The sequence below is a fragment of the Melanotaenia boesemani genome, chromosome 1 (assembly GCF_017639745.1).
Source record: "Melanotaenia boesemani isolate fMelBoe1 chromosome 1, fMelBoe1.pri, whole genome shotgun sequence".
Classification (NCBI taxonomy): Eukaryota; Metazoa; Chordata; class Actinopteri; order Atheriniformes; family Melanotaeniidae; genus Melanotaenia; species Melanotaenia boesemani.
The window spans coordinates 39,108,480-39,132,426 of NC_055682.1; the positions used below are offsets into that span (position 1 = coordinate 39,108,480).

A 23,947-nucleotide genomic window follows, 5' to 3' on the forward strand; every position below is an offset into this window, starting at 1 on the left:
ACAAGCACACACACACACACACACTCCGTGGTATGCCTCAAACACACTTCTTGTCGTAAAAACTTGTGCAGGCTGGCTGCTTCTCTATGTGAGCTTACTTCCGTTAGTAGCGTTTATCTATCCGTCTGTGTGTGTCTTTGTGAAAGAATATCTGAGTGTGCTTCCATTGTGTGTGTATGTGTGTGTGTGTGTGCACGCTAATATGAAGCAGTGATTGTATGTGAGTGTGCGTGTGCCTGTGGGAAGAGAGGACAGCATAGTGATCCAGTTACTCAAGACAGACAGAAGCAATTGTTCTCCAGTTACAGAGTTTTCTCTGAGACTTGAGGGCATCACTGTCAAGTGTTTAGGCCATCAGGGAAGTCTCGCTTTAGACGATTACACCCGATCTGGTTTGTGTATGCGCATGTGTGTGTTTGTGTCATGGCAAGGAGACCACAGTGTGACCTCCACCGCTTCAGGCAGCCAACAGTGAGAGTTAATTATTTCCTCTTTTTGTGCACGTTGTTGCTTTTTAAAATTTGTGGAGATCTCTTTTTGCAGCTGCACTTTAAAGCCAACAGAAACGGAAAGTAAAGACCAGAATATGCAACACACGGTGAAATACACGCCAAACCCTCTTTCTGCTTTGAACAGTGAACATTCACAAACATTTGCAAGACAAAACAAATCCAAGTCACAAAAGCAGAAACATACAAGAAGTCATACAAGGCCTGTGTTTCATCCTCGGAGCCCGCTGTATGTAAAACGTAACCCACTCTATGGGAGGAAACACTGCTTACACAAAGCATCACGAAACAAAAGGGGAGGCTGGTGTGAGACAAGCATGAGCTGAAAGAAGGATGGAAAAAATCATGGAAAGAGGTAAAAATAAAAAGTAAGACAAAGAGGGGGAAAAAAACGGGCAGAAAATGGGACAGATTAGTGAAGACTGAACAAGGCTTTAGTAGCGCTGTTGGGGTGAAAGAGAATGCCACTAATAATGAGATGTCTATTTTACCCACCAGCTCTCTGTCTCTCTCACTGCTACGCCTGTTTTCCTCTGGCCCCCATTATCAGTGCACTTGAACTCGGGGATAACAATGAGTTCACAGAGATTGAGAAGTGCCGAGGCCTTAATTGTATGTATTTAGTCACGCAAACAGAGGCAATGGCCTGAGAACGCCTAGTTAGCCAATGACATCATTTAGCCACACAGCCACTTTAACTCAATGGGGCTGCTGTGGCGTACAGCTCGCTGTCACTTTATGGTATCCTTTCTGCCTGTGCTCTGAATCTCCTTATCTGTCTCATACTGTGGACAGATTCTATAAAATGCTTATTTAAAACCAATTATATGTTTCACTGATGTCGTTGTCTATTTCTCTCCTATTTATCCAGATTTTCTGGTCAATTTCCTCAAACACAGGCTAAAGTTTTGTCAGCTTTAAGTGTTATCAATTAACATTCTTGTATCCAACTTAAATGATTATATAAATATTTACTTTAAATTAAAATAATATTTTTTCTTTGCTTAGCAATAAATAAATTAATGAAATCTAACTTTTGTGAATGAAACCAGTTAATGTGTTTCACCTCATTCTCAAGTAATCCGTAAAAATGTCATTTGTAATACTGTTAATTATTTTTTGATTAAAAACATTACTTATAATGTTTAAATGATATGAGAGTGGAAGCAGATTAAATTCATGACATTTATCACCCTCTTTTAAACAATATTTGCATGTTTTAAAGCAGCACCTGCAAATGAGGGCAGACTGCAAATGACCTCTTGCTCTGTGTTTATGTGTTTGGATGGCTGCATGATTGTGTCCTTGTGTGTGTGTGTGTGTGTGTGTGTGTGTGTGTGTGTGTGTGTGTGTGTGTGTGTGTGTGTGTGTGTGTGTGTGTGTGTGTGTGTGTGTGTGAATGGGTGTGTATTTGTTTGCATGCATACTTTTGTCAATCAATAGTGGTTGCTGGCAGTCACAAAGAGGATGATGGCACCGAGATGTTAGTGTGCCTGACTTGCTCGGCACAAAGAAGGGTACGCATTTGTGTTTGTGTGTGTGTGAGTGTGTGCATGTGCAGAATGGAGGGGTGCTTCTCAAGCAGGGATGTCAGCACTTGAAAAATCAATCACCATCTGGGCTCATTTCATACAAAGGACAGAAGGAGGGGAGGAAAACTGACAAACACGCACACACGTACCTCTTGCATCTTTCATTTCACGCGAAGACAACTGAGGGTGAAACTGTACCGCTCTGCACCCTTCCCGTCTCCTGCCTTTCTGTTTTAAGTGAACACTTAACTCCTTGCCTGGATCCTGCTGCTATAAAAGCAAGTGCAATTTTCTCCTCTGCCCTGCACCTCCACCGGGCCATTTTCAAATCAGGGGTTGCAGTGTTTGTATGAAACGGCAAGAGTAAAATTGAGGCACGGAGGTTTAAACATGGAGGGGTGGTTCAGTGGAAAGTACTGACCACACTGAGGCCTATCTAAGCCATTAGGGCAGTGCTATGTGAACTCACTGCATCGAGGCTGGTGTGCAAGGTCACCCAAAGCAAACAGGGATAAGAGGAAAGAAAAGCAAAGATTCATCTGCTTGAGTTAGCACCTCAGGTCAATGGGTTTAGCTCCTATTCACCAAAGCACAGGCCTCATTTACAGGTGCTGCTCCGACCGGCTTTCAAGACCTGTTCATTTTCACTTTGGGCACTTTTTATACGAGAAAAGTGAATGTTTTACATAAACAAGATTTTTTAAGTGTACACCCACACATGCGCACACAAAAAAAACGTAGTATTTGAAAGCATATGTGTGCATGTGCACCAGTGTGGCATGATTTTTGCTGCGGCGCTGCCTCTTTTCAGTTGCACAGCTGTGTGAGAAATACCAGTGGCAGAGGCTGCTGATGCAGCGAAAGCATTTAATACTCGACAAACAGTTATCTAAGCCCATGTCCAATAGCTAGACACCACTGTAATGTGACCTACATAGTAAGCGAATAAGAATTTTTTTTGTATGTCAGTCGGGTGGGGTGGGAGTGCATGGTGGGGGTTTAGGAGTGGATGTGAACAGAACTCATTCAAATGTCAGTAATAAGATGGCAAAATATTCCTTTTTGCTCGTCTCGCACCTCCTTCACCTCCAATCTTTTTCTCCAAGCAGAGCAATGGAGAAAGTACAGTATAATGTAACAGAACATATTGTACCCTCCGAGGCATTGTAAGCTCCCTCTTTTGTTATTTTTTACCCTCTGGAAAGAGGGCTCGTTTCTTTTTCTTTTTTTTTCCTTTGAAGAATTGATGAAATGGTGTGGAGAGAGGTCACTTTTTTCCCTGGTTATAGAAGTGTGGCATGCTGTGTTACTATTTCATGCAAATCCCTTCTCAGTTCTTTTTATCAATTATTTTAAATGAACAGATTAGTTAAAACACAACCATATTTTCTCGTATCTCTCTGTCCTGCATGACGCCTCTCTGAGTAAGTGTGTTGTTGACCAGTTTGAAGACACAGACTTTAAGCCAGTTATGGAAAAATTTGAGGCAGGATTCCACAGATTCACTTCAAAAGAGTTTGATGGGCTTGGTCCTTGTCTCAGCTTTGAAAAAACTGATGAATGAAGCACACATGCTCACACACACACACACACACACCAACGCACAGTCAATCTGCCTGGCCACGTCAACAGAGCAGGTGTCCTTAGTAATGCACCACTGCGCACTTGGATCTCTGCATCTTGGAACAGAGGGGGAAAAAAGGAGGGAAAAATCAAAGAAATAAATAAGGGACAGTTAGAGAAAAAGCAGGAAATTTGTTTTTTATTTTAGAAAATTCCTTACTGTGATGCAGGCAGCAAGCATCAGTATTGCCTTTCTTTTTCATGTTTTCTAGCAGCTGGAGTTTGGGAGGATTAGGAGGCTGTGTCACCTAACTGAAGCGATGTGCATCTGTCCGCCTCCAACTTGACTGTCACATCACACCAGCAAAACTTGTTTGAATGCACCTAATTTCTTTGCTCAGACTCCTACACTAGTTATTTTTGGGATGATCAAAAACACAGAGATTATATCAGGAAGCCAGGCCACAAACTCAGCTAAGGAGAAACTGAGCAGGAAAAAGATGTACTTAGTAAAAACCATCCTTTGCCCCCTGCTGTGTTTCAGCTACATGATACATAAATAACCATTATGAATCACGTTATCTGGTCTCACCCTGCCATCTTTTTTTTTTAAACAAGACAGTTCCCATGCAGCACAGTGGCGGTGAGCTCTGAATACATGTTAAGGATGCTGGGAAATAAAATAAGCTTGTGTTGATGTAATGCCTAAAAATCCAGCATGGCCAGCCTTATCCAGTCTGAACCTACCAGAGGCCAGAGGGTCAAAACAAAACACGACACTGGCTCAGATCAAAAAAAAAAAAAAAAAAAAGAAAAGGTTGACACTGTGAAAGTCTGCCAAGATCAAATATGTCCTTTAAGAATAATCACTCATATTTCATAGATGAAGGCCTGTGTAGAAGCTTGTTGCCTTCCTGTTTGCTAACAGCTCAGAGACAATGCCTCCTCTTCCTAACAGATTACCCTACACAAACTTCATCCCCTGGAAATTCTGTCCTTATCCACTTATTTTAAACCTTGTAGCAAAAATCAGGTCTCCATTCAGAGGATCTCCTTTGTAAAACTTAAATACACCCCAATGTGCCCATCAACAAAGGCCTCTACCCTCCGTCCTCGCTTTCTGCGACACTCTAGGTTAAGAATTGTTTAACGGGTCTGTGGGTGGGTTTTTCTTTCTTTCCCATTGCTCCTTTATTTTGTCCCTTCTTTTGGAGCATTAGGCCGTCCAGCCATTGAACTACAACAGCTACTATAAAAATTAATCAGGATTAAAATGACCTCACACGTAAAATTAAAGTTTGCCAATGTATCTTTTTTTAAGACGTTCTCGGCTTCCTTGGGAACAGGATTGTTTCTTGACAAAGTGGTCTCTACACAACAATGAGCACCTTTCAGACACACACAGGGACTGCCTTTAGAGCTGCAGAGAGACGGATTTCACATATCAATCAAAAGAGGGAGGCGGGGGGGGAGAAAGGGCCCTCGTTTGGTGAGAGTGGTCCTTCAGAAACCACGAACACGTCTAAAACGGGTATATGCATTTCTCACTTAGAAGTATTCATAAGAACAGTCTTTTATATTTGGGGGTTGAGGCATCGTTCTTCAGCTTGACCCTGAAGTAATAAGACTGTAGTGGATGCCTAAATTGTGCAGCACTGAAAAAAAATGCTTCTTGAAGAGGGCAAGGCTCATAGTTTTCTATCTGCTTTCTAGAAGTTTTACATGTGAAGTCTTGTATAAGAATCTCTATCTCTGTATCTGTGTGTGTGTGCGTGCACGCGTGCATGCACGCGTGCGTGCATGTGTCAGAGTTGGGGGAAGGGAAAGGGTGCACATGGTCACAGCCACCCACTGTGCCAGCCATGCACACAATTGCTTCTAACCCTGTTTGAAAATTAACAAGCTGTCAGAGCAGGTAATTCACAGCTGTACAGTATTAAAGTACCTCAACGCAGACAAATAAGGTATACGAGACAGACTGAACATAGTAGTTGTATTATCAGTATAACAGTCACTGGCTGTGTGTTCTTCTAGAGAGGAAATGACTGAAATATCCAGAATTGAATTCAATGTGAAGAATAAAAAAAAACATCCAAAAATCTTTTTTATTGAATACAAAACATTTTGTATCAATCCCATAAAAATATTAAATATGTACATTAACAATACTTTATTAATTAATAAGAATTTTAACAAAATAATTTATTTTACCAATTAATTTAAAAAAAACATTTTGTTTAAATAAAAAAGTATTTTATTAATACTGTATGAAGTTTAAAAGATTTACTTCATTATTAAAATAAAAATATATTTCTAAAATGAAATAGAAAGAATTTTTAATTATTTAAAATTTTATTTATTTAAATTATCCCCCAATATACTGATTAAAAAAAATATAGTTTTCAATTACTTTATGCCTTTAAAGTCAGTAATTCAATTTTGCAATTGAAAAAAGCAAAAAATCCCTTACATGATAAGCTGCATTCAGAATAATGTTTTAAAATTAGTGGTTGTTTTTCATTTTCCCACAGATGGTTTCTCTTTAATGGATTATCAGAGCACCAACATGCAGCTGGATGAACGGGGGAAACCTGGGAGGTATCCCCACACTTGTTAAGTGGCTTGTGGATTACATCATTTCTCTTTGCTCAGACAGTGGTCTGACATTAAAGTAGATCTTACTGAGGCTGGGAAAAGTATTAGTATTCATGTGGCACATGTGTGCTATTTTTAAGTAGGGGTGCTGTGAAAGTGTGGAATTGGGGACAAGGCAGCCTTGCACCAGGCCATGACACAGACTTATGTTAAACCTAATTAGATCATGATAATAGCTTTAGGGCCCCAGTGATCAATGCTAGAGGTCTATAGAGATGAACTTTCCTTAAGTTTCAAGCTGCGCACTGGTTGTTCTCATTTATTTTTTTTTTCACACTTATTTAAGCGCATACTTGGCATCTTTCCATCGTTTCAGAGAACATTACCTTGACTCACCCTAATCTTATGACTTCCCCTCTAAATAATGATTTACTTCACTTTGGTTTTGAGATTTTTTTAATAGATCTTAAAACAATGTGAGCAGATTTTTCTTACAACAACATGAGCACTAACAGTACACAAATAAACTTGTACTTATACATAAACCTCTGATTCTTTTCACTAACTAGAACTGGAGCCTCAAATCCACCATCAGTACAGGTAGATTTGATAATTCCTTACAGTCCGTGACTTCTCGGAGCCTCTCCCTCTATGCGGTGCACCCATTATGAGTCCAGATCACAAAAAGACACTTGCTGATTGTGAGCTGCTTTCCATCAGTAACATTATAGAGGAGTCTAGTTTACAGCTTAAAGACTCTTCAGATCACTCTCACAGAGGACTAAGAGGATTCTTTATGCTTCCATTACTAACTAATGTAATTTGTGTAATGTAATATTTTAACATGTCTGGGTCTGCTTACATGCTAGCTAGCTAGCTTATATTATGATTAGTCCTGATATTGGATGCGTTGGGATTCCCTGTACATAAAGTATCAGCTAAAGTTGTCTCAGTTGCTGAATTTCAATGCCTCTGCTTCCACCTAAGTACTTCCTCCTACCCCAGCCCAGGGAGAGGAATAGAAGAGCGTATTCAGGAGATAAAACTGTAAAAAAAAAAAAGATACTGCCTGATCAGCCGACAGTGGCTGACTCTTGTATTATGTTTGTATTTTACACACCATAATAATCTTTAGACAGGTTTCAGGTGGGAATCAGCTTTCTCTTCCTTTTTAAAACCCACCCACCCATTTAATTCCACAACTGTCATGCAATAAGACCAGTACGCACTCGCTGAAGCTTTGTAAAGCTGTGTCTGGCCAAAGCAGAGAGGAAACTTTTGAATTGTCTTGTGGCTAAAGTCTGGAGTTTTTGAGAAAATTAGATATGCCAGCTTGTCTTTTTGAAACCTGGCCATTACACAATTTTGCCAGTGTTTTGGCCCTTTAAACTAAATTGACACTAATGTGATATTTTTATCAAATTCCCCGAGCTCTAACAAGTTTCAGAAGCCCTTTTTGTTCTGACAAGATAACCTATCAAGGAAAACGTAATAAATTAAGCACTTGAATGCCGTAAATGTTCACAATGAAAACAGTCCATTTTAACTCAGACCCTGACAGAGCCGATGAGAATACTCAGTGTGCTAACAAGTTAGTCAATCTCAAACCTCGCAGGTCTTTTGACTAACCCTTGGTATATTTTGTGCTTTGCTGATGCCAACGTCTTTTCTATTTATACTTATACTTATGTAGAGATCTTATCCACTTTATCATAAGCAATAAAAGCTTCTATGATCCAGAGATAACTGAAATGATAATCCATGAGGACTGTATCAGTTTGTTGTATTGGTAGCAGCACAGGTTCTGTCAGCATGCTGTTCGTCAGGGCCACACTGTCTAGCACTGAGGTGATGAGTGATGTTAAAAAAAATGACATAGCAGCAGTTTTTTAAAGTATTGAAGTAATCTATTTTGCTTCATTCCTTTGTTTTATTTGCTGCAGTTGAGGTTTGGGAGGTGGACATGGCATTTATCATTTTCTAAATGTCCAGTTGCAGATGAATCTATGTGTTAATAAAATCAAGTTGTTCAGATGACAGTATAAAGTAATTTAACATACACTCTCATTGAAAGAAAGAAGGCTTACTTCTGCTGTGGGGTTGAATGGCGAAGTGTTAAGCCTCCTATGGTGACATCTATCTCTTGCCACCACCTTGAGGGCATCTTTTAAGCAGAGGAATTTAGCCATTACGTGGCATTAACCTCATTAGAAAACACTCTTTAGCTGCTCCAAGATAAAATTGATTTACTGCTGCCATTTCCACCACTGCTCTCGATCAATGGTTAAACTATCCCTTTTATGGCCCTGTGCACACTCTCTGCTCTTTTCTCCAGTTTTCTTTAACTGCTCTTTAATTTCATCCCCCCTTCCACTCATGTCCTTGCGCCAGGTATGTAGTGACAGAGTGGAAGAGCTTGTCAAATGGTCAAAATGCAAGACTTATTTGAAAGTGGATAAAAATAGCAGATTCACTGGCAGATTTCTTGAAGCAATTAAACACAAATCTGCTGTCTCAGTGTTCTGGAGCTGCAGAGTTTCATTGCACTCAAACAAATTTGCATGTGTGGTCATATCTTAACAAATGTTACAGTCTAAGGTTGTTGTATTAATTCATGTTGTAGGAATGTGATGAGTCGAAGCAGCTGCAGTACTAGGCCATGTTTATGAGGATCGTGTTCTCTCATAGCAAATATCGAGAAATGTGGAGGTTATACTGGTTGCATAACAAACCTCTTCTTTTCTTTTTTTTACCCATTAGACAGTAAGTGGATGTTTGTGCTGTTGTCTTGAATCTATTTGTTCTTCTATGCACATCTTTCAAGAAATAGATGCACAATGTATCTCCCTTCTTTTGAACTACTGCCATACTTTGACAAATTGTCCTTCAAGCGAAGCTTGAAATATAGCAATTCATACATGTTTCTTGGGATATGGTTTTCCCCAAATATAATGATAAACCTTACAAGGGTAGATATCCAAGGTCCTTATCTAAAGTCTCACATTCACCAAGCCAATGCCAAGAAGCAGCAGAACTGAAAGGCCCCTTGCTGTGTCTCCTCACATTGCCACCATATGGCCAGAAAAATAGCACATGAACACACAGTGAAGACAACGTCTGACTGCCACCTAATCTACACTTGTGCTAAAGGACAATTGCAGAAGAGGGTCATAATAAATATGGCACTTAAGAAGGGTAACCTAAAGACAAAGAAGTTAAAACTTGTAAACAAAACAGAGTTTGCTTTGTGTTTTCCTAATAACAAGATACATACCTGGACTATTCTGAATCGTTGTTATATGCTGGTGTGTGGTTTCATCGTTCCACTTATTCACATTCTTATGAAAAGTGTTTTGGAGAGCTAAAACTGACAAATGAGAAAAGATTGTGTGTGACACTTTGATTTATTCTTGAGCATTCTGTCATCACTGCAACTTCCCTTTCCATGCACTCATTCAGTTTGGTGAACAGCCAGTGAGAGTGCTCTCTCACTGAAGACTGGATACCAAACACTGAATAACGCATCAGCAGACAAGGGCAGCAGAGTTTCTCAATCACACCTCTATGTATTGTAATATTTTTTTGCCACTGGGGGGGCAGTGTCAGAAATATGTGGAACAGTCTGATGGGCTCAACACACAGGGGCGACCAATGACAGCGATGAGTGAAATTCATCACTTTGTAAAACCCAACACACAGGATGCGACAAAAAGTAGCAATGGCAGCCGCAGTGTCGTGCATCGTGCTCTCGAAACGCTTGTCTCCAAAAAAATTAATTGCTTATGATATTGGAGGGAATTTTGACGTTTTCAAAGCAGTCCATGGCAGACAAGGCATTAAGGATGAAGAGTCCTTAGAGTCAAGATTTTGCTGAAATTGGTAGAAATTTTGCCATTGATTACTGTTCAAAAGAGAAAGACAACTTTGGGTTCATCTTATTTTACAAAAAAGGAAACAGAATGGGGAATATCATCATTTGATGGCGGTCCTCAAAGGTGATCCAAATAAATCTTTCTCTAGAATCTTTACGAGAAGTATTGCAAAGTATGGGAAAGTCAGACACAGCTAGAATGATCTGTTCCTCCATGTTGAAAGTGTTTGTACACTGCACTGCCTGGTCTCAGCTCATTGATCAGTCAATAAAACCCTTGCTGGGTGGTTGTAGCACCATGCGACAGTGACAAAATTTGAACATTTTCACCTTTCTTTTGTCGCATTGTAAGCCCTTATGTGCTTGTCTACGTGAACGAGCGCAACATTTCACATGCATGAATGTCGCCTGTCACTTGGCTGGAAGAGGGCAGATTGTTGCCTCATCATGTAAGTTCCATAGGAGATGAATGGAGAAGGAGCAATGTTGCCTCCCGTTTGTCAAACCCATAAGGCAGGGGTTCCCAAACTTTTACATGCCAAGGCCCCCCAAATAGCATTAGCTTCTGGCCAAGGACCCACAAACCCACAGACAATGCTACATATTTTAATGCATGCTGTATCATACTTTAGGATTTTAGTTGTCCATGAGTTCTTAAGGTTTTTTTGCAGCAGAGTCCTCCACGGCAGGGCTGTTGATCTGCCCCTTTGGTTTGTTGTCAAAAACATGTCCATTCTGTGCTAGCAAGCTACACGCTATCTTGAGGAGAGGAGCAGTCTGATAACCACCAGGTCTACACAGATTATAACATCGTCGTGCTGAACTTTCTGCTGAATTTTTTTTCTTTTTTTTTAGCTTTCCTATAATTTTCTGAGCCCCCCCACCAGCACCTCCTGGTGGCCCTCCAGGGAGCCATGGCCCCCACATTAAAAACTACTGGTCTAAGGAATGGACTCTACTTGGTTGCACTGATACTATTGTCAGTCCTTTAGCTCTGCCTCGTAAAAAAAAAAAAAAAATTTAGACTGTCCAGTACAGCTGTCATCATTGCTTCATCTTTATCATTTTTGATGCTTTGTCTTCTTTATGATTAAATTTATTATCGGCCCCTTCCGGCTTGAGCTGACTTTCAACCAATTAGCATTCGACCTACACACTGCGTCATTTCTGAGGGCCATGTGCTTTTAAGTCTGTCTGCTTTGATTAAATACCCCAGATCCCTCATTCTGTGTGGGCTGAGAGCAATGCAGAAACTTATCTCCATACAAGCACGGCTCTGTACCAATATCTGCAGAGGAATGTTAAAAGTTGTAGTTGAAAGTTCAACAAAAATTGCTAGTTAGTGGGCTTTGAGTTGTGCTGTTTTGACACAAAACAGTAAGGAGTTTGTAGATACTGGGCAATGTGATTAAGATAGGGAGCGTTTAATGAATGATTGGGGACTTTGGATCTTCTGTATGTTACAATGCACTTTTTCCACGTGAAGTCAAAGGGTAAAATTATGTACAGCTAAGCCATGCAGAAAATCCACAATCCACATCTGTATGGCCAAATGCACACCTACTTCTGACAGCTAGGTTTATGTGGACATTTAAGCCAATCGTGCTGTATTTATTTGGCAAATCAATATGACCACCATTTAAGCTTTTTTTCTTTCCTCCTTCTTGTGAATGATTCTTCCCCATTTTTCCCTGTCTGGGAGAATTGATCAACATGGATGGAGTGATATTAGCCAACAGATAGAGGGGTACACTCTGCTCCCTCCTTCACCCCCTTCTTTCACCAGACTTTCAAAACATAAAAAAAAATATGTGGCCTTTTTGTTTCAATTCACCATGGTGTTAGTTCTGAGAAAGGAATATGGTGCACATGGCTCACACGGAGCTGTTGGTAGACAAGAGGGAAAGAGTCGGCTGCTTGCCATCACTCACTGTTCACAGGCACTCTACAAAATCCCCTGAACTTTCTGACATATGCATTTGTTAGAGTGACAGAGTCAGATTCTAAAGAATGGCATTAGAAAAAATTATGTGAGTGCTAAATTATTCAGACATTTTTGTCAAATGGCTGGCTTTACAACCACACCAAGCTACATGCACACACACACATATACAGACACTTATATATTCATATAGATACATCCCAGTTCGGGAAAAGAAAGAACAAGAGAAAGTAATCTGAGAATAGTCACTACTTTTGTCTATGCACAAAATTAAGATGCCAAACTGACATCGCAGTAAACCCCCACTTTAATATCAAGAGAAATAAATCTCTACCAAGCCTTAATGTATTAGCCCTGCTATTAACAGATGAACGCAAAATCTTCATCCACACCTTGGCTAGATATTCCCAATATGACGGCAAAGGCATTTCCACAGCTGGATAAGAAATAGTTGCTAGGTGAACTAACCTTGTATCTTTGAAGAATGCCAAAGAGCCAGGCCCACACAGGCCTGCAGCATTTCCACTGAGTCCATCACACACACTGTGCTACAGTGGCTCTAGGTTCTACAGGCTCAATCTGCCACGCATGTCTTTCTAGGTCTGACTTGCTCTTTTTTGCATCTAAAGAACTCAGACGTAGGTCGAGCCACTTACACATGTCAATACCAATATCTAGGCCACTGTATGTTCACAGCTACTGGTTTGGGCACTGCACTGGAAAATGACAAGAGGCAAGACCAGCTTGTACTTAAAGATGGAGCAACCTCCCACGTCGGAGAACTAATGGGATTAAAATGGAATTATCTGTTGATATGCTCATGCAGTCTGTCTGTATGTCCACTTACAACGAACAACCCAGCCGACTACTGTGTGTATGTATGTCAATGAATATGTGCATGCACAGTACATGTGAAATTAATTACTGTAGCCATCCTTATCCCCTTGCGGCCATTACCATTTTGCTTTAATTTCTTATGTATGATAATAATAATAATAATAATAATAATAATAACAATAATAATAATTATAATAATAATAATAATATCTGTCAGGAAATATACAGAAAAACTTCCATCCTAGTCCACTATTTCCTCCCACAGTTCCCTTTTCCCTGAAAGCCCTGAGTCACCTCAGACAGTGAGTGGGGGTAGTTTCTTAGACAGCGTGACAGTGTGCTTAGCCCCGTTAAGCCAGCTTCAGCTCCGCTTCTGGTCGACACTGATCAGGAAGCCCTGTGAGACAGAGAGAGTGAGAGAGGGAGAAGATAAGGAGAGTGCTGAGTTCACCGCTAACCCTCACCCTCCCACCCCCAACTGCTTTCTGAATAGCATCCCTTGCATCCCCTCCTCAGAAAGGGTCCCCCCCTGTGGAAACAGGAGGGGAAGGTGAATCGACTGATACACTGACTGCAGTGAATAACTCCAGCTCTGTTGTTTCTCTTCCTCCTGTTGGTCCAGCTCTCTGCGCTTTGTCCTTCTCACTGTTAAACATTTTATTAACCTGTATTTTTTCTTTATGATTATTTTTCTTAACATTTCCAAAGGCTACAGTAATATTTGCAATAAATTGTTAGACGACTGCCTCTGCTGGCTGGTGATTTTGTATATTTATTAAATTGTAAACACAAAACCGCTATGTCTTCTTTCTCCCACACATTTTGAACAATAAAACTTGGGGAGTTCATTTAAAAAATGAAAATGGATGTAAATCCAATACATGAAATATATCATTTAAAAGAGAAAAGATTATCTCTGAAAGAGCCGTTCATGTTAATGAATGAATATATATCAACCTGTGTCACACAGTAGTTAAGAAATATTTCTATTTTATTTTCATAAAAAGGGGACATTTGGTCTCAGGATGGCTGGACAGTACATACTTTAATCCAAATATGAAAACAAACAAGTCCCAGTTGTTTCCATTTCAAAACAACATGACTACCCTCGGCATGATGACCAATGTGTTTCATGTCACATGTTTCCAGAAACTTTTTTTTTTGTCAGGAAAGGCTGAGAAGCCAGCTTGTTTTCAGTTCCAGGGTATTTCTGTTCAACATTTACACTCCCCCTGCACATTAAGGCATTAAAAGGAAAAGAAAATGCAGCTCCTGCATAGATATGCGGATACATATTTCATGCAGTAGATATCGAGGTCATTAAGCAACATTTTGACACCTCTGTTATTTACTATCCCAAATGGTTTCCTATCTTGTTTAATCAGACTTTGCTAAAATTCGCTGACTCAGAGAGAAACCTTTCTTTCTGCTCTGTTTATGTTTATCTCCTCAGCTCTATTCGGCGTGGCACCTCTCTTGTTATATTTTCACTCATATATTTGTGTCTAGGGTTTGTTGGGTCTGAGACTCAGATCACAAAAGAGCAAAAAGGGAAGCAGACGCTGTAAGACAGCGACTTCTTATGCTACGTTAGTGGTCAGATGATTTTTGACGTGTTTTTCTGAAGCAACTTTACATCATCTCATCCATGGACGAGTGATATATAACATATTCAAAGTAGATAGCTTCTTTATTTTCTTATTTATTTTTGCCTCAGAAGAGGTTTACCTTCGGTTTCCTCTGCTGGGAAGGGTTCATTTGAGATGGGGGGGGGGGGTGTCTAAATAGAACAAGAAACTGCTCAATACAAGTTATCTTTAATGGAAGGATTCTGAATAGAGGGATCCAAGGGGAAAAATGGGGAAAGGAGCAGAGGAAGACAAAAGGGGAGACGACGTCAACGTAAAGTGTTGACAGCTGTGTTTGGTAAAGTCAGATTCTGGGGTCAGAGACACACATACAAACGCTCACACAGCACAAAATAAAAGCCATATTTCTAAAACTTTGACAAAGTACAATTGCGATTTGCAGTTTCTACTGAATGCTGTTGAGCACACAAGCTGTAATACGCGTAAAATCTCGTCTGCCGAGACTCCTCTTTGAGGAGGAAGGAGATTTCTCATTTCTTGTAAAACTCTGCATTTCGCTGTTGTTTGCTACCAAGGGTGTTGGTTATATAGGAACTGGTCACGTCACATCCAGTGACACGTAAATGCGAAAAAAGTGTTTTCCACTTTTGCGACATACTTCTATATCGACACATCTAAAAAAAAAAAAAAAACGTTTGTTGTGATATTTGAGAGTTTTTTTTTAGAAATGTAGCTGTTTCCATTAGCAGGTTTTTATTGGGATATTTAGGTTTTTGCGCAATTCTAGGGGTAATAAAAACACAGCTACTGTCATCTGTCACCCACAGACACACACACACATACACACACACACAAAGATGCACACACTAGGATAAGTCATGAAGAAATGAATGTCCATGTTTTCTAACACCTGTTCATCCTGGATACAAGTCTGAGGACCCAGTAAGGGTTAACACACTTTGTGCGAGGGAGCCAGGATAGTGTGTGTGTGTTTGTGTGTGTGTGTGTGAGCATATGCATAAAGTCCAGGTATTACTCATATTGCGCAACTGAAATATGTGTGTGTGTTTGTGTGTGTATGTGAATACTGGCATTGCCCCATGTGAAAAGTGCCCCACGAGTGGCAGACTGGCTCAGGCTATCCGGCTGGGACAGATCAGACCCTTGGACAACAACCCCAGCAACAAACTCACACAAGAACACACATAATATGTATTTCCCCTCAAAATAGAGGAAAAAGCTAAAAAAAAATAAAAATAAAAATAAGCAAATTAAAAAAACTGTGGTGCAGCGTTTGAACAATAAATAAAGTAGATAAATATAATGACTAAATAATCAGCTAAATTTAAAGCTTAAATATTTGAATGTCCTGGATTTCTATAAATAAAATAAAGTAAATTATAAACTTTCTTTTTTAACTTGAATGTTTTCAAGGAAAAAAAAAAGAAAAACATCTTTTTAGTTTGACGCTGTTCTCGTCCTCCATATCATGCCACTGTAAAAATGTGCTTTTCTATCAGTGTGAGGATCACAAACACATGTTGACCCAAACGTATTCACACGAACCACCTTCAACCACAAATCTCGTCATTGTCATGAGTGTCTGAAAACAAGGAAGTGCCATCACTAAGTCCCACCACCACCTCCTCACCTTATTCCCCACCCTGAAAATAATCACCTCCAAGGAGGAGGGGGGAAATGAAAACTTGAAAAAAAAAACAGCAATCTTTCCTTTCAAACGAAAAGGGGAAAATGTTTTAAGGGGCAATGAATTTTGTGGAGCTGAATAGGATGTTGGTACATGTTTTACTAAAGGAAATATAATGGCAGACTATTATTAGATCACATTAATCACGAGTGTGCCAAAGGCAGTGACAGCCGTGCTGAAAAGGATTGAAAACGCTGGTAATGGATATAAATTACCCATTGTGTGATAAAAGGATTTTTTCTTCACTAAGAAGGTAAAAAGGAATAAAACACCAAGAGAGCCACTAAACGTTGTGTGTACATATTTGTGTGTGTGTGTGAGAGAATGTATGTGTGAGAGTCCTGCTGCCTCTGTGTGTGTGTGTGTGTGTGTGTGTGTGTGTGTGTGTGTGTGTGTGTGTGTGTGTGTGTGTGTGTGTGTGTGTGTGTGTGTGTGTGTGTGTGTGTGTGTGTGTAATATGTAATAATAAAGGGTTATCAGTGCAGGATTAAAATTTTAAGGGAATCAGATAGTGACAGTGAGGCCTTGCATTAAAGCCACCAGTCATAGAAAAGAGGGAAGGATTAAAAACAGATTAAATTGGTTTGTAGTGATGGAGATGAAAGGAAGGAGGAAGAGAGGGGGGAAGGAGAGTGCGCTTTGACAGAGGTCTGTCGGGCTTTTGGCACAGCGATAATGAGTCACATCTTCCATGCACTGTTATTTATCGCCGACTTGGCTCACAAACAAAAGATCAATAATTTTGAGCAAATCTAATGTTGTCTTCAATGCTAATGTGCTCGTCCATCACATCTGCCATCTTCACCAAGGAGATGGACTGATTCCCTGTTTATTTGGAGATCAAATGCAATTGTATCACTGGTCTCTAATAACAGAGAAAAAGAACCCCCACCCACCCCCATGTGAATATGTGTGGAACCATGTCCATGCATATAGTTATACAGTTATACACAAAGGTGCCACGAATGTGTAAATGATAATATATGGACAGGAAATGCAATGGTTTGCTACGCCATTTTTCTGCATCAATCTTCATTTCTTCCTCAGACCTTGCTTTTGAAATATGAAGAGTGTCAATGGCCTGTCCCCCCACAACACAGGAGGCACATGAACATCCGTCAAAGCAACACACCCGATGTTCACCAGTTAGCCCTGCAGCACACAGAGATGAGAAGACAGCAGATCCTTCACTGACAACTAGCCGTGGGTAAGACACTTCCCAGCCACCTGAACTCAATCAGGCCCCAGCGGAGGTAGCATTTGGGTATTTCATTTCATCTTCATCCCCCTTACTCACTCAAGGTGCATTTGATTTATCTTTCAATGCATCTTGCACAAACGCAAATTACATTTGAAATCTAGCATTGCTTCTGCCATTGTCTACATAGGAGCCGCTTGTTTTGGTTCTGTTCAGGTGGTTAGGTCCAGATACTGATGGCTCAAAACTTCACTCTGCCATGCACAGCATACATTATCTGCACTCACTCTTCAACGGATCTGTATTAACCCATTCTTTACTGAGTACACAAATTATTTGGGACCATTACAATTTCCATGGCACATTAAAATCTTATGCCAGTGTGGAGCGCCATTATGGTAAAGTCAGTGGCAGGTGGAATCTACTAAGCTCCTTCCCCTACTCCCTGGGTGAGGTGTGAGGAGCAAAACAATGACAGACAAAGGTCACCTGGCCCACAATGCCCCACCTGCTGAGGTGTTGACCTGCCAAACGCACCCCTGAGGCAAGAGGAAGAAAGGACGGAAATAAAAAGCAGCAAACAAATAATGAGAGAAGAAGGAGGTAAGAAAGAAAGTGAATGGTATCAACCAAAATAAGAAGAGGTTGCTCAAATCTTGTAGGGATCCTGATTTAGGGAAGGGCTTTCCAGTGATTCCTGGTATCATCACGTGATGCAAAAGCACCACAAATAATGATTTCTTTCATCCACAGTCAGATGGAAACAGCTTGTAAGTTAAAATGTGCACAGACTGTGGTGAAACCTTCATTTAATCATTTGTAATCTGTTCATTTCTTGTTCATTTGTAATGTCATGATTTGGTCCTGTGCTTTAGGACATTTTAAAGCAATGATTTGCCTCCGGTGTGTGGTACAGACTTGCATAGCCTTGAAACTGTTAACTCTCTTAAACCAACAGTATTCAGTCTGGAGAAAATGTTTTTTTAAAAAACATAATCAATGACGAATCTTTATTTGGTTGTACCTTTCTTGATGTTGTTTGGGACATTAAAATCTGTTGGGTTTTAGTGCATTTATAGGGTTTCAATAGGCACTTGTTTCCTGAGAGAAGAGTGTGCTGGATATAGCAGGTCAGGACCTTGGCAGGTGAAATAATAAAGCCCTGACATAAGGCTGAGAGCAGGGAGGCACACCACGACCTGATGCAACCCAAGGCACCTCCCAACTGCACCTAATTCTCTCTCTCACTGTGTCTTTCTTCCCCACTGTTGACATACCCAGACACCTACAAGCATGGCAGACTTCCTCCATGTTCAGAGCAGTGTCAGGGCACAGCTAAAGGTCAATATTCTTGGAAGCCATACAGAAACAAACAACAGTGGCCAGTTTTCATCCTACAGATTTTTCGTTAAATTAATGCACTTTTGTGTAACAATGTAAATGCTTGAAATTGTCTTGACGTGAGCGAGATGTTGTTTTCAAGGAGCAAAACTCCTTAAAATAAGGGAGCAGTTGTTATAGTCTCCAAATGCATGCAGAGATATATTCCTCTAAACATATTCTTTTTCCTCTTTCTGTTTCATTCACATCGTGTATCTGTAGTAAAAATGCAGTGTAATATGTGTAATGACACATACGCTCATCAGTGCGTCACTGATTCATAAAAAACATAAAATAACAGGTCAGTCTGTGATTCAATAAAAACTGCATAAAAAGACATCATGGTTCATATCCTGAATATATCCTTGAAAAGAACAATGTGATTACTGTAAAGACCTTCTATATGGACATAATTACTGTCACTGACAAACCTATCCAAAAGGTAAAGGTAGCAAACTCTAATCAATAGTTATTGTAGATAAACTCAGTCAGGTTTAAATATAATGTCATTTTAAAGCTAAAAAGAGGACAAAAGCTTCCGTCTATATCTGACTGAATTAATGAATTTTTGTCACTGCCGTAGGTTTTCAAGTTGGCTCTTCTGGGAGAAAGTGCTAAATCTCACTTGTACCAACAGGGTCAGAGAGCTGATACCTTTTATCTCTAAGTCTTTATCGCCTTGTTTAAAGATATGCTCCGGCGTTAAGAAACAGCCTGTTTTTCAGATGAACTGGGGAACGCAGAAAGAGTGGTGTGAGAGTCAGACGTGTGTTTACTGTAGAAACACAAAAGTTTAAGTTATTTTTCTGTCTCTTGTTGTTGCCGTTGTTTTGCATACATAAAACAGGAATTGCAGTCAGTTCCAGTTGGTAGAAGTGATTTTATACATCCGTTTAACTCTTTACCTGCCTGCTCTACCACTCAATAGCAATTTCTTCATCTTATTAGAAATTGGTGGAAGTAAACCTGCCCGCGCCAACACTACCTCTCAGTAAGTAAAGGTTTGATCATTTAACTATTGTCACAATATTATTGACTCTTTTCAAAGCCATTTGTTAATAAACAGTGATTCTTCTTATTATTGTCCCAAGAACATGAAGAAATGCTAAGAAACATTTTCTTTTTCTTAGTGTGAACATTAGAGTTAAACCTCTGCTTCAGAGCAGGAATTCTAGCATGATCTGACTACTAAACATCATTAAAAAGTTGAAAAAGGAAGTTGTTTATTAAGCTTATATGCGATGGAGGAATTATGGCTTAATTTTCACATTTATTCTTTCCACTGGCTGAAGATTTTTTGCGATGCATTCATTTCATCCTATCTGCAAATGAGATAAAAAGTCATAGAAGGTGTGTTGTTCTTTGGGGAGCTCCCACAATCACAATAACACCAAGCAGACTCTTAGAACTGTTTGGTCAGAATAAGTCTAATGATGTAATTAGATTTTTTCCTTGACATGTGCCAGATGGTGAGGATGGACTATTAAACGGTAAATGGTATTTATATAGCGCTTTACTGTACCTGGGATGATACCCCAAAGCGCTTTACATCATACATCACATTCACCTATTGACACACACATCCATGACCCATCAGGAGCAATCTGGGGTTCAGTGTCTTGCTCAGGGACACCTCGACATGAGCTTGACAGGATCGAACCCGCAACCCTCAGGCTATAAGACAGCCACTCTACCCACTGAGCCACACCGCCTCTATTAGTATCTTGGCGAGTTTGAACGTCTTCAGCTTTCCAAATAAGGATAGCTTCAGTTTATTTATTTATTTTTTTTCCATAAGCTGAAGTTCTGCTTAGTTGTGTTTGTGAGATGATATTTGAGTTTAAGGGGTTTGGCTTCAGTGTATCGACTGGTCACACAGAGTGGTGCAGCTAAAGCTACAGTCACCTCCACTGCTTTTACAGTGAGTTCCAAAAAGATCTACAGTGTTTTGATGTGGTTCATCTGCTTCCTGTAGATGGGTTCATTCCTCCTCCATAAGATAGCCATGCCAAACTTCCAGAGCTTAACAGTCTTCAGACTACAGGGAGAAGAACTGAGATAGGAGTATAGAAGTTGGTGATCTGGGAGAGCTACCTACTGCCAGATGGATGGAATCTAGAAAGCTCAGCTCTTGGTGCCACATCGGGGGGCTGGTGAGACCTCAGGGAGAATGTATGTGGTTGTGTGGGTGTGTGTATGTGGAGAGAGTCGGGTCTAGGGCCCACCAGGCCCTAGACTCCCTGGGCTGCCCCTGGTGGGGGTGGGAGGGGGTGGGGGATGAATGGGTAAGGGTTGGGGTAAAAAGGTTTTTTATTTTTTTTTTTGGGAGGGGGGGGGGGAGGACCTGTGGACATGTTCTTGTCCCTGGGGTGCCTAGCCTTGGTGTTGGGTTGGCGTGGCCCACGGTGGTTTTGCCTGGGGCGGTCGGGCCCCATCGGGTTCCTGGGTGGGGCTTTGCTGGGGGGAATAGGTGGCCCTTGGGCCTGTGGGGCGCCTGCCCTCCGTGCGGCCCGCACCGCAGCGCCCCGCATCCGCTGGGCCTGCTCGCCATCGCCCTGGGCTGCCCGGTGCCCCTGCCCCGTCGCGCCGGGGGTTCCGGTCTGGGGACCCCTCTGCTCTGGTCTGGGTGGGCCTCTGCTCTGTCTGCTTTGGCTGTCCCGGGCTTGGTACTCTGTGGACCTGCTTGGCCTTTGGGGCCTCGGGCTCCCCCCGTCCCCCGCTGATGCTTTGGGGTGCGGCGTGATCGCGGCCCCCTTGCGGGTACACATTTCCTCCTTGTTGCATGGCCACACATGCATGTTAACACGTGCATGCTCACAAACGTGCTCGTCTCTCCATCCGCTTCTCACTAGATGTAGCTGATGTTTGTGTGTTGGTACGTTTGTCTGCAGGTATGTTTGATGACTATTGTAATTTTTTATATCATCATCATTCTATTTTTCTTTTGGTATCATGTAGTACTGTGGTAGTTTATATTGTTGTTTTTTTGTGATATGTTCTGGGCAGCATAGACAACTGTTATTTCCACATTTTATTCCTGTCCTTTTCTCCTTTTTCTCCTTTTTTTTCTCTCTCTCTTCCTCTATCTCCCTGTCAGGTTCGGCACTGACATATAAGACTAAAGAAAATAAGATTACAATAAAAATAATAAAAATATCAAGGGCAGCCATGTATATAACATGCCTCCCTTGGTAGAGCAAATCTGTCAAGCAAAATATGGCACACAGACCACCGTTCTGTATGTTAGGATGCTGGACAGGGTATAAAAAAAAAAAATAAAAAAAAAATAGAAAGCTCAGCTCTGTCACACTGCAGATTTGGAATAACTAGTTTTAAAGGCAAAACTAAAATTGACAAAAAAAAAAAAAAAAAAAAAAAAGATACTGGTGGGAGTTTGTGAAGAGTCCAGATCAGGAGGATTAAGTGTAATGTCATGTTTATTACATTAACAACAGCACAGCTGGATGACTTCCTGCGGACCGCTGATTGATCCACCATCCCCTCAAAATCTAAAACAGCATGCCTCAACACATGATCACATACTTGTTCATACATCTTTATAAAGACAAACATTACACAAGAATTAATCTGAAAGTTCAGAATATCGTTTGGTTCTGTCAGAGGCTTATTTTTTAAAACAAAGTTCACTATAGCATTTAGTATCAGGAAGGTACGTACAATCTCATATTCCACACATCAGAGCTATAATTCCCTCCAAACCGACATCAGCCAGTGCTGCTACCAGTGCATCCCTCTCTAACTGAGCATGAACCAGACTGGGAGCCGAGTAGACTGACATCCCATCAGAAGCTTTCGCTTCCCAGCACCCACCATTCCTTTCCTAGCCGGAATATTGCCTGTGGGATTCCACCACACTTAAGAGTCATGTCAGAGATCTCGACAACGTGTGACGTCTCCCCCAGCCACTGCTGTCATGTTCCCTCTGCTACTCACTTCCATCTCCAATACACCCCCCACCCACCCCACCCGCCCTTTTTTCAAGCCTCTCTTGACTTGAGCAGGAGACTTTCTCCCAGAGCGTTTTAAGTTGTCATTTTTTTAAACACACATATCAAAGCTGAGAGTAAAGGGGAGGGGGTGAAGACAGATGTTTCTCTTATGCCTTTCTACTTTAGTACAATGAAGCTATGAAAGAACAGAGAGAATAGGAGAGAGAAAAGAATGAAAAGATATTTTCAGAGATCATTTTGCAATCCACATTCTTCCTTCCAGTGACTAGTAATACATCATTTGTATTGATGCAATATTAAATTTCAATATCACATGTCAAAAGGTACAAAATGATAGATCATAGCCTAACTAAATGAATTATTAAAGGCCTAAGTCGGCTATGCTATCGGCTTCTCTTACAATCAGCTGTGTCAGAAGAGTGCAGTTTGTGATACTGGCAGCATTTCAAAGCTTCCTCGTTTTTCTTTTCTCGTCGCATCCCAGCTTTCTTAATCTAGCTTTCTGTCACTTATTAATGTTCCCAAGGAACTAAAACCCACAGATCTTTCCCTCCCAATAAGCAGAAGCTTAACTCACATTCTTTTTATTTCTCCAGAAAAATTCTTAAAAAAATGAATGAAGTCAAGATTAAATATTTAATATTGAACATGAGAATAAGTATTTTAGCTTTGTTAGATATGTTAAGTGCAGAGAAGAGGAGAACACAACCATGGTTAAGGGAGTGACTCATTCTGTGTGGTATGATTTATGTGGTCTTTATGTGCTCTGCGACCCTGTCATTTTATCTCTATATTCCCTGTCTGAGAGTGACTCTTTGATGGTCTCAATGCCTTGCTGCAGTAACACTGTTTACCTGACTCACAGTTTGATTCTAAGTTACGACCGAAGTCAAAGGTTGTGTTTCAAAACTTGTCAGGTTGCATTTGATGAGGAGAAAAGCTTGACTGAGGAGGGAGGAAGGAGAAAGCAGAGAGCAGCGAGGAAAGAGTTGCTCTCCCGCAGAGAAAATCGGATTTATCAAACAACCACTTTAAGTTTTCCAGACTGAAAAGGAGGTCTGTTCAATTAAATGCTCACACTTGCCGAAAGCTTATTTTGGTCTCTTTAAAGTCGTCTCTTTTCATAGAAGTATTTCAACGAGATAAAAGTAAAATCAGTTCTTAAAAAACAACCTAACCTTAAGAGGTGTTCCTCAAAAGGATCATAAATGAAGGATGTTTTTAGAAGTGATAAGTGAAAATTTAGAGGTTA

The 23,947-nt window shown here is 40.6% G+C and overlaps 1 protein-coding gene across 4 annotated transcripts in view; it reads right to left on the bottom strand.

Annotated features, from left to right (window-relative positions):
• The window catches only part of znf536 (zinc finger protein 536), a 220,013-nt gene that overhangs the window by 160,482 nt on the left and 35,584 nt on the right, over positions 1-23,947 (bottom strand). For all 4 annotated transcript variants that reach the window (XM_041994189.1, XM_041994199.1, XM_041994218.1 and 1 more), the window contains exon 3: positions 13,144-13,246. The gene's annotated coding sequence lies outside the window, so the exon portion shown is untranslated. The remainder of the gene's footprint in view (positions 1-13,143; positions 13,247-23,947) is intronic.